The following is a 10,561-nucleotide window of genomic DNA, read 5'->3' as shown; positions in this document are numbered from 1 at the left end:
TCAATAACACTAAACAAAAGATGTTATGTAGCAATTCATGCATTCAATCAAATTTTCCAAGTATGAAACATTACAAAATATTGAGAACCCATAAATCAAGACATCATACTATATGCAAAATATATTAAGTGTTAAGTCATGCATTAAAATAATAATAACAAGCATGTCAAGGATCAAAGTCAATTCTTTTCAAATACACTCCCCCTATTTAAATATCATCTTGCATTGACTTCATCCTTATGGTGTGTTTCCAAGTGACTAATAATTAGACTTGATTCTTCTTATATATTTTCATTTACTTTGTCTTTCATTTTTAACTTTCTTATGCTCTATACTCTATTTGCTCCCTATCCGGTGGAGTTGGGAAGGGGCACGAGGTACTACCACTAGCCTCCCTCTTGTGCCGTCCCTAATATGCCCTACACCGAATAGTTGGGTCAAATAGTGCCGGGTACTACCACTAGCCTCCCCATTGGCACCATCCCTATGATGAGCAATATAGAAAGGTTAAAATATTCACTCCAAACTCTCCCTGTTTGAGTGTAATTAATTATAGATTTTATCCCTTCCAAATGTGCCGAATATATTATGCTTGTTTTGCTTTTCCTTAAGATTGAAGTACTTGCCTTTACTCAGATTTTTCATCTCTTGAACAATGTCCATTTTCTTTTCTTTATCTCTCTCTCTTTTTGTCATTCTCAAGTAATTTACATGAAAGAGTAGAATAAAGAGATAATCTTATGTATCATATAGATGTATATTATGCAAACAACATTTTCATTGTGCTCAAGGATTCATAACTTCTCACAAGTTATTTTACATCAAAATTTTAAGCATATACTTGTGTATTTCATGGTTATGATATAGGCAAAGAAATCATTTAATTTAGGCAAACCATGAAACAATTTCTAAGAGCATAAGTCAATCAATATGTATGGAGCCATGATATCAAAAGTTAATAATTAAAGAACTTAATCATGCCATAATAAGACTTAAGTTGTTGACTTTGCTCAAGAAGTATCTAGAATTACCAATCCATTCTGCATTCTTCAGTCAAATACCTACTAGATTTCTTATGTATGAACCTTTGGCTGAAGAAGGTCCTCTCTCTTGTTTGCAAGTGAATGTTTATTGTATCTTACATGGAGATATCCTTCAAGTTGAGATCTCTCATTTTCTTGCTCAAGGATCCTGCATTATTAACAAACTCCTTTTCTTTCTTGAAAGAAAGTCATTAGTTTCTTCAAGATACAAAACATTCATCCAACATTTTTTTTTTTAACTAGATGACTCAATATAAGATATGACAATAGTTACATGTTGAGTCACTTTACTCAAGAGATTGCCTAAATATAAGCAAGCACATATCACTTGAACTAAAGAGATAGTTTCATTAACCAAGCTGGTTCAAGGACAAGCATGTGAGGCAATGGAAAGATTTATCAAGGTCAAATCAATTTTTTACTTTCAGAATCAATTTAGCTTAGATTCTATTTGCTTAAGATGATTATCAATAAGACATGTTAGCTAAGTTTTAATCAACTTTATCTTAAACAGTTGTTTCTATCAAGATTCTGATTCTGATTTATTTGTTATCAATAAAATATAATTCATTAAAGTTAGATTGAAGTCTTGCACAAGGTCACATAATGAGCATACAATCTGGTCTACTAGCTGTATGATAAAATAATTATTCTATCATGCTTCACTACAGCTTTAAAACAATAGATCTACTTTGCTCATCCTTTTCAAATTCTACAAGATGGGGTTATAGACATACCTTCTTCATGCCAATCTTCTATAAGAGTTTTCTTGTGGACTAACTTTGGTCAATGAAGATCCCCTTTCTTGTTTGTCTTAATTTGGAGTTTGAGAGAAGATGTTAATTCATTCATCATACGTATTTCAAACTCACCTTACATGAGCTAAGTAAAATTTTCATATAACTCTTCATTAGTAGAACCAAAAATGATGTCATCAATGCATATTTTGAGCAAATAAGATATCACAAATTCTTCTTTTTGATGTGTAGATTTATCATTATTACTTTCTATCAAAAGGGTTGCTTAAACTTTTATATTATGCTTTTGATGCTTGTTCCAAATTATATATTGCTTTATCATATTTGTAATGAGTATTTTCAAATATGGTGGTTATTTAACATATATCTTCTTTAATAAAGTAAGCATATAGGAGTCCATTCTACACACTCATTTGATAGAATATAAAGCTCATAAAGCAAGCAAATAATAATGGTGATCTTTACTTCTAATCATGCAAGAATCAAGATCTATTTCATTTTCTAAGCAAACAATTTTTCTTCATTAAATGTATTTCTGAAAAACTCAATTTGGTTATAATTATTAACATATTTTCAGATTGTTATATGTAAAAGATTAACCATATACATAAATAATTTAATTTTAGTATTTTGATAATAAATCAGTAGTCTCATAAAGAATAAGATACCTTGATATTTTTGCACCTAAAAATTTTTCATTGAATACTCTATATGCATTGCTTGATGAATGATATCCAAGGGTAGACATATCTTTATCAGATTTGGCATTATTTTCATAAGAGCATATTAAGCATAACATGTACGACTGAAAAATGTGAAAGATATGCAATGGTTCATTTTCCATTTTTTCAGAAGATCAAAATTTTCATCAAAAATAGATTTAATAGAAATCATATGTATGACAAGCAGTGATGATAGTCTTTTAAAAAAAAATCATTTAAGTAGATGACTATCATACACAATTGCCTTTTTCAATTCTTCAAGAATTCTATTAACCCTATTTTACTTAAGGTGTCCTTGGTGCTGAAATAATTAATTTCTGTATAAACTTTATCAGAATTTTGGTTTTCAACACTGTGCCATGATACTCTTTATCTTCACAGTTTGGAAACCTTTATCATTTGAAACACTTTTACAAGATTTAGCAAATACAGAAAATATTTCAAGTTTATTTGCCAAGAACACATCCAATGTAAGCTTTTGAAAACTTAGTGATGGAAACAACATCTTTAGATTTAGGAATTGATTTTTGTTTGTTTCCTTAGTTAGCATGCATAGTAAACTTTGACCTTTCAGAAGATAATCTAAGTAAGCTAATGGCAAGGTCTTTTGAGATTAAGTACATACTAGCATGAGTTGATTTTATATGCCAAAGATGGTTTCTTTAATCTTGGTATTCATAGTGCATATATTCAAAAGCACACCAAGTACACATTATCATATCTATGATCAATAAACAATAATGCCATGGATAAAAACTCTCAATCAAGCATATAGAGAATTCATAGAGTTATTCTTAATAAATTGATTAATCTTTTAGCAACTTATCCAATAGTGAGTAAAGTATACTATAAAAAGAAGTGATTTGATTATATTTTCAAAAGTATTTTCTATATCATAAAATTGGTCAATACTTGCAATTCATATTTTAATCAAATACTTAAAGCAAAAATAATGATGAAATGCAAGGTTTACTGATTTCATTATTATTATTATTATTTTATTATTTAAAATTACTTTTCATAAGTATGTTTTAAGTTTCATTTTTGACGTGTGTCTAGAACACCCATTTGTATGAAAGTTCTATTTGTTCCATGGGTATCTTGGCACACCTATATCTACATCCTCATAATTTCATTTTGGGTACCCAAGCTTGCTTGGGTCCTTGAGAGTTAGGACATATGGTTCCTTTTGGAACCCAAATCTGTTTAATAGTAATAACTTTTCCATTTGATTTAATTGTACTAGAACTATAGGTAAGGTTGTTATGTCCATTCTTTTGATGTTTGAAATAAGTTATCTTATTTAATGGTTTGCTTGGTGAATTGATAACCTTTTTCTCTAGAGATTTATTATTAAGTAAAGGAGTCAAGCCAAATTTTGATTTATCATAAGCAACATATTGGCTTTCAAACATCATTTTTAATCGTTCTGAACTTACGGTGAATTTGTTAATAAAAGATTTTAATTGATTAATTTCTTTACTTAAATTTTGATTTTCTTTAATTAAGCTATGATTTTTCTGAATCAATTCTTCTGAAAATGATCTTAAGCTTTTATTTTCAGAATTTAGTTTGTCTTGTATTTCAGCAATAGAATTTCTTTCTTTTGAAATTTCCAAATTTAGCTTTTTAAGATTTTTATTTTTCATAGCTAATTTTCTACATTCACCATACAACTCATGAAAAGCATTTAAAAGTTCATCATAAGAAAATTCTTTATGAAATTCATTTGGTCTAAAATTAGATTCAGATTTTACCTTATCTTCTTGTGCCATAAAGCAAAAGTTAGTTACCTCATGTAGTTCCTTGGAGCTAATATCATCATTGTTGCTCCTAGCTTTTATTTCCTTGCTTGACTCTTCCTTGGTCAAAACTTTCTTCCTTTTTATCTCTTTCTTTCTTTCTTCTTGCTTCCTCTTCTTCTTTGTTTTTAGGAAGCTTTTGAATTTTTTTGCTGTTATTTCTTCCTCGAGTCGACTCGAGTTTACTTGGAGTCGACTCGACTGACTTGAGAGTCGACTCGAGATCTTCGGGAGACGTCTCGTTCTCAGAGGCCTAAAAGATGATTCTCTGTCTTTTGAATTGTTCTGCCTCGGAGTCGACTCGGGCCTTGTCGGAGTCGACTCGGCTAACTTGGGAGTCGACTCGGAACTACTTGGAGTCGACTCGTTCACAGGGTCTTCAAGACTGTGTCTCTGCCTTTCAGACTGTTCTTCTCTAGGAGTCGACTCGGACAAACTGGGAGTCGACTCGGCTACTGTGGAGGATTCTGCAATCTCATTGTTAGTACGCAATTGAAGCACATGTGAGCTAATCTGAGATTTATCATAAATATTTTCTAAAGTATCCCAGATCTCCTTAGCAGATAAGCATGCAGAAATTTCATTAAACTTCGTTTCATGAATAGCACAATATAATATGTTCATAGCATTAGCATTCAATTGTGCTAAGTCCTTTTCATTAATAGTTTGAGAGAGTGTGTGAAGGTCATTTATTATGATTTTCCATAAATAATAGTTTTGTGATTGAATAAAAATGCGCATGCGAGCTTTCCAATATGTGTAGTCTATGCCATTAAACAGTGGAGGCCTATCAATTAACTGTCCCTCTCCTAGAAAACTATCTATTTGAGTTGTCATGATCTTTGGCTCTTGATCGTGAGATCAACAATTAATCTTGAGCACCTGCTCTGATACCACTTGTTGCCCAAGGTGACAACCCAAGAGGGGGGGTGAATTGGGTTTTCTAAAAATTATGTTCCCTAATTTTTACTTTGAATAGAATGCAGCGGAATAATAAGATGTTAATTACTTAAGCTCTAGGCAATTACAAGTAAAGCAGTGGAAGATTAAGCTAGAGCAATTATACTATGGCTTTAGGGTGCAATTGATCTAAAACTAACTTATAGTTGTATGATCAATTTTAATCTATGTGTATGGTAAGAATGGAGTGGAAGCTAAGCAAATCACTTATAACTCTATAGAAAACAAAGCTAGAGATATTACACAATCAAGCATGAATGGAAGGCATGAAATACAAGAGATAAGGCATCACAAACACAAAGATGTATAGTGGTTCGGTGCACCCCAGCACCTACATCCACTCCCCAAGACCTCTTGGGAATTTCACTATAATCCCTTAGATTACAGTCGGTTGTTTTACAAGCTCACAACCCAACTTGTTGTTTTGCGAGATCACAACGAACTCGGTCGGTTTTCACAGGCTCACCGACTAGAACCAACCCCGATTGTTTTTCCGGGCTCACAATCAAACCCTTACACGTTGGTTTTACCCTCGGCTCACCAACAAACCTATCTCCGTTGGTTTTCCCCTTTGGCTCACCAACAAACCTATCTCCGTTGGTTTTCCCTTTGGCTCACCAACAAACCTTACACCGTTGGTTTTCCCTTTGGCTTACCAACAAACCTTACACCGTTGGTTTTCCCTTTGGCTCACCAACAAACCTTTAACCCCTTGATTCAATTCCTTGATTGAATCAAGTTACAAGATATTAAAACAAAGAATAAAACAAATCAAAGCTTCTTAAACAAGCAAATATAACAATATAAACAGATAGAGTAAAGAGAAGCCCTCAAACGAGTTTTGAAGATGGAGGAGCTCGACTTCTTCTTTACTTGACCTTCTTCTGATTTGGCACGAAGTAGAGGATCACCGCGGCAGCACACGGATGGAGAGGAAGCTTTAGGATACACTTGGAAGCTCTTCTTCTCTCTATTTCTCTTTGGATGGCCCTTTTTGTGCTTATGGGAGATTTCCCTTGTAATCTCTTTCCTAAATGTTTTCTCCCACTTCCATGAGTTCTCCCCTAGCTCTCTTCTTGTTTTTATAGCTTTAGATGGAGTGGAAACAAGAATATAGCCGTTAGAGACAAAAATATAGCCGTTGGAACCAGTCTGCACCTCCTGACAATATTACCGTTGGGATCGGAGTCGACTCGCGCGATCAGGAGTCGACTCGGCTGTAGCGGGAGTCGACTCAAGCTTTTCCGGAGTCGACTCGGCAACTGTTCCAAATTTGAATTTTGTCCACTCGAGTCGACTCGACTATCCTGGGAGTCGACTCGAATCCCAGAGTCCGAACTCCCGATCCTCTGTCTTTTGGCTCGTCCAGTCTTGGAGTCGACTCGAACTTCCTTGGAGTCGACTCGGCTCTCAGTTTTCGAAAGTTGGTCTTCTGCCATCTTAGTGTAGTGCTGCCTTGGAGTCGACTCGAGCTGTCTGGGAGTCGACTCGAATCTCAGAGTCGGAAAACTGATCCTCTGTATTTTGGAGCCGCGCTGCCTTGGAGTCGACTCGACTTGTCTTGGAGTCGACTCGCCTCTCAGAGACGAAAATACCGTCTTCTGTCTTGGGGTTGCGCTGTCTTTGGAGTCGACTCGGACTTTGTGGGAGTCGACTCGAATCTCAGTGTCCAAAAACTGCTTCTCTGAGTTTTCCCTTGTGTACCACTGAGAGTCGACTCTCGCTTTCTTTGGAGTCGACCCGACAACCATTGGAGTCGACTCGCATTCCTCAGGAGTCGACTCGAATTCCTCAGGAGTCGACTCGAAGACTATTCTTTTAAATTTTCCTTGAATTTGCTCCTCCAATTTGAATCTTTTGAACTTGAGACTTGGGCCAATAACTTGTAGCTTTCTTCCAACTTTTCTTGAGTGCTTTTAGAGGCCTTCTTGTGTTCTTCCAACTTGCTATGTTCCTTGCAACATAAATATCTTTCTCCTTGCAACATAAACATTAGTATCTATACTTCAAGGTTTTGTGATCATCAAAATCAATCTATGAATCAATCTTTGGGTCATCATCCTTTGTATGCCCCATCATACCACAGTAACTGCACATGGGGTGATCCTTTTTTTGAAAATGGCTAACTCCTGATTTAGTAGCAGATCTGCTCAAGAATGCTATATTATTCACATTCGGATTAGCATCAGAAGTGACCTCCCTCTGTTTCTCTTCTTGTAATACTAATGAAAAAACTTTATTTATTGAGGGAAGAGGATCGATCAAGAGGATCTGACCTCGTATGTGTGAGTAAGTGTCATTTAACCCCATCAAAAATTGCATGGTACACTCCTGATTTTGATATTCTATTAACTGTTTCATTGCACCACAAGAACAGATAGGATTTGGCCTATAATTCCATAATTCCTCCCATAGACCCTTGAGTTTGGTGAAGTAGGAACTAACACTGGATTGATTCTGTGACAAAGAAGCAATGGACTTTTGAATTTGAAATATTCTAGGTCCATTACCTTGTGAAAATCTTTCTCGTAGATCATTCCAAACATCTCTAGCTGAGTTGATATAAAGAACACTCTCAGCTAGCTCTTTTGACAGTGAATTTAGAATCCAAGAAGTCACCATATCATTACATCTAATCCATACTGAAAGCAATGGGTTGGATGGTTCTGGTTTGGGAAGTGATCCATCAACAAAAGCTATCTTGTTCTTTGCACTTAGTGCCATTTCCATTGATCTATACCAACTTGGATAGTTTTCCCCACTAAGCATTTGTGAAACTAGAGTAGTACCTGGATTGTCTCCATGATGCAGGAAATATGGGCTTGATTGATCATCGGCAGAAGAAGAAAAGGAAGAAGAATGCTGTGAATGAGACGCTGCCATGGAGACTTGCTCTGATACCATGACAAAAACTGAAACTTTGAACAGTGAGGGAAGAAGAATAGATGGAGGAAGACTTCCTTTATTTCTTCACAGAAAATTTTTTGATTACATCATGAACACATCTATTTATAAGTAAGTCTGAAACTAACTTAACTAGTACAACTGGAATCAACTGAATCCAGTTATCAGTTGAACTGATCAACTGAATTTGGTTAGTGGTTAAGCTTCCTCCTCAGCTCCAGCTCAGCTCCATCTCTTCACACCAATCCTCATCAGCATGTGAGTCAGCGTATCAGTGGCGTATCAGGCAGCATATCAGTGAAGCTTTGGTGGAGCCCAGGTTGAGTTCAGCAGCTGTAACAGAGGCGTATCAGCAGCGTATCAGGAGCTATGTTTCAAGAATAAGGATGGGTGTTTGGGAGTTCCGAGACCCTATTGCAATTTTGCCTCAGTTGCATCTCTACTTCAAAAGAATCTTCGGGTAGAGGAGGTCATGGAGTTGTAAAGCTGATTGAAATGTTATATGGTTCAAAATCCTGCAAAGTTGGAGAATTGCTTTTGTATGGATGAATTGAAGATAGCACGTCTCTTTCTTTTTTGGTGTATTAGGTGGCTCATATGCTCCACTACAAGGTTGGATCTCCACTTATACAATACCTTGGTCTCCCTTTTACTAACACAAATCCCAACGGAGAGAAATGGATCTCTGCCTGCAAGGTGGCGAGAAGCTCCTCTCCGTTGGAAAAATACAATCAAGAAATAATGATGCCACAAACTTCTTTTCCCTCCTTATGTAATTAAATAATATATCAATCAATAGGCAACAATAATCTCTACTATCTACTCAAGCAATTAACAAGCAAAATAATCAAGCAATATATGCAAAAGAGGCAATACAATTTTTTTAACACAGAAAATCCTTCGATGTGAAGAAAAAAACTATGAGGCCTAGTCCAGCCAAAAACTTCCACTATTTAGAATAATGAGATTACTATAGATTCTCTCTAGTTCAACTAGAGGCTGCACAAACATCAACAAGATTTAATCTTGGCTTCCACAACAATAACATTCATCACCAATAAGGTGAATTTCAATAATAAACTGCAAAATAGAAGATGGATCTCACCAAGTGTTGATGCTTGAAATAATCAATAGAGAAAATTTTTCAAACTTATACTAGAGAAGAAAAAATATAATATAATTTATAAAATATTTTAAAGATAATTTGAGAGAAAAAGATATAAGATGCTAACATTGTATAATAAATTAATTGTAATAACCCAGAATTTTGGGGCTCGCGGGCCGGCCCATAGTGGCTGGCCCAGTCGGATCCTCTATGCCTAGCCCAGCCTATGGACTTGTGGGCCGGCCCAAATAGATTGGGCTGAACTTGGCACGCGCATAACACACGTGGCAGGGGAGGGAGACTCCTGATCGAAGTCTTCCTCTTCCCATGCTCCAATTTCCCCAAGTCCACCGAAAGAGGGCAATCAAATCCTACCTAGTTTGAGGCACTCTCCATCTATAAAAGATCCACTTCCCCTCTTCTTGGGCATGAACTTTGGGAGCTCTTCTATTAGAGTCTTTGATCGCTAGGTGTTCCGTGGGAGTATCTCGGAGTGCTCGCTATCGATCTGGTCGGAGGAGCTCCCTCTCCTTCTTCTCTTCAGCCTTTGGGCCATCGTCTCCTTGAATCCGGTCGGCACGCCGCCAAATTGATGTGAAGTTGGACTCCCCTGTTTCGGCTTATTCTCTTTCGTTATGGTCGGACGTCGCTGGCCTTGGCAAGCTGCCAGCACTGCTGGGGTTGTCGACCATGGGCCACCACCGTCGAACATCCCCTCTAGTCGAGAAGAAGGAAGAGAGAGGGAAAGCCACCCGATTCTCTCCTCTTCCCTTGCCTCTTTTCCTTTCCTCTCTCTATATTCTCTCTCTTGTTTCTTACTTTCTTTCTACTGTACTTTCTCTCTTCGAACTTTCTCTCTCTACCAAACTTTTGCTTTCTATCTAGACTTTCTCTCTCTACTTTGATTGTTTCAATCTCTTGTTTCTCTTCTTCGCATGGTTCTACGGACTAGCAGGAGGGTCCTAATGTTCTTATTGTAGACCCGGGTTGAACCCAAGTAGAGGATTCTAGACTAGTGTCGCTGCCACCAATCGTCGCGTTAGCCTTATCCCAACCATCGCTAAGTACCATTGAACTCTATCATCATGAATTTTTATCGTATTACCTGAACCATAGTCTGATTCTTGTTTCATAATTTAACGGGTTAGATTGGCCAGAGCAAACCAACCTGGATCGTCGGACGTAGCTACCTACTTGACCCTGTCCGTGTTGCACCCGACTGTTGTCAGCCACCATTGGATCCATACTTAATAACTCCTGATATATT

General features: G+C 36.5%; 1 long non-coding RNA gene across 1 annotated transcript; it reads right to left on the bottom strand.

Moving 5' to 3' along the window:
• Nucleotides 1-3,025: 3,025 nt before the first annotated feature.
• Nucleotides 3,026-7,340, bottom strand: LOC149753375 (uncharacterized). Its single transcript, XR_016395750.1, has 2 exons — nt 5,950-7,340; nt 3,026-5,911 (listed from the first exon to the last, which is right to left on the bottom strand). It is a non-coding gene; the product is annotated as an uncharacterized LOC149753375 (long non-coding RNA).
• Nucleotides 7,341-10,561: the final 3,221 nt, after the last annotated feature.

This window comes from Phoenix dactylifera, chromosome 6, assembly GCF_051530095.1.
Source record: "Phoenix dactylifera cultivar Ajwa chromosome 6, Ajwa_hap1_PhDact_Kaust_v1.1, whole genome shotgun sequence".
NCBI classification, from domain to species: Eukaryota; Viridiplantae; Streptophyta; class Magnoliopsida; order Arecales; family Arecaceae; genus Phoenix; species Phoenix dactylifera.
The sequence above is the reverse complement of the archived record's forward strand: the minus strand, read 5'-3'. Positions and strand labels throughout refer to the sequence as shown.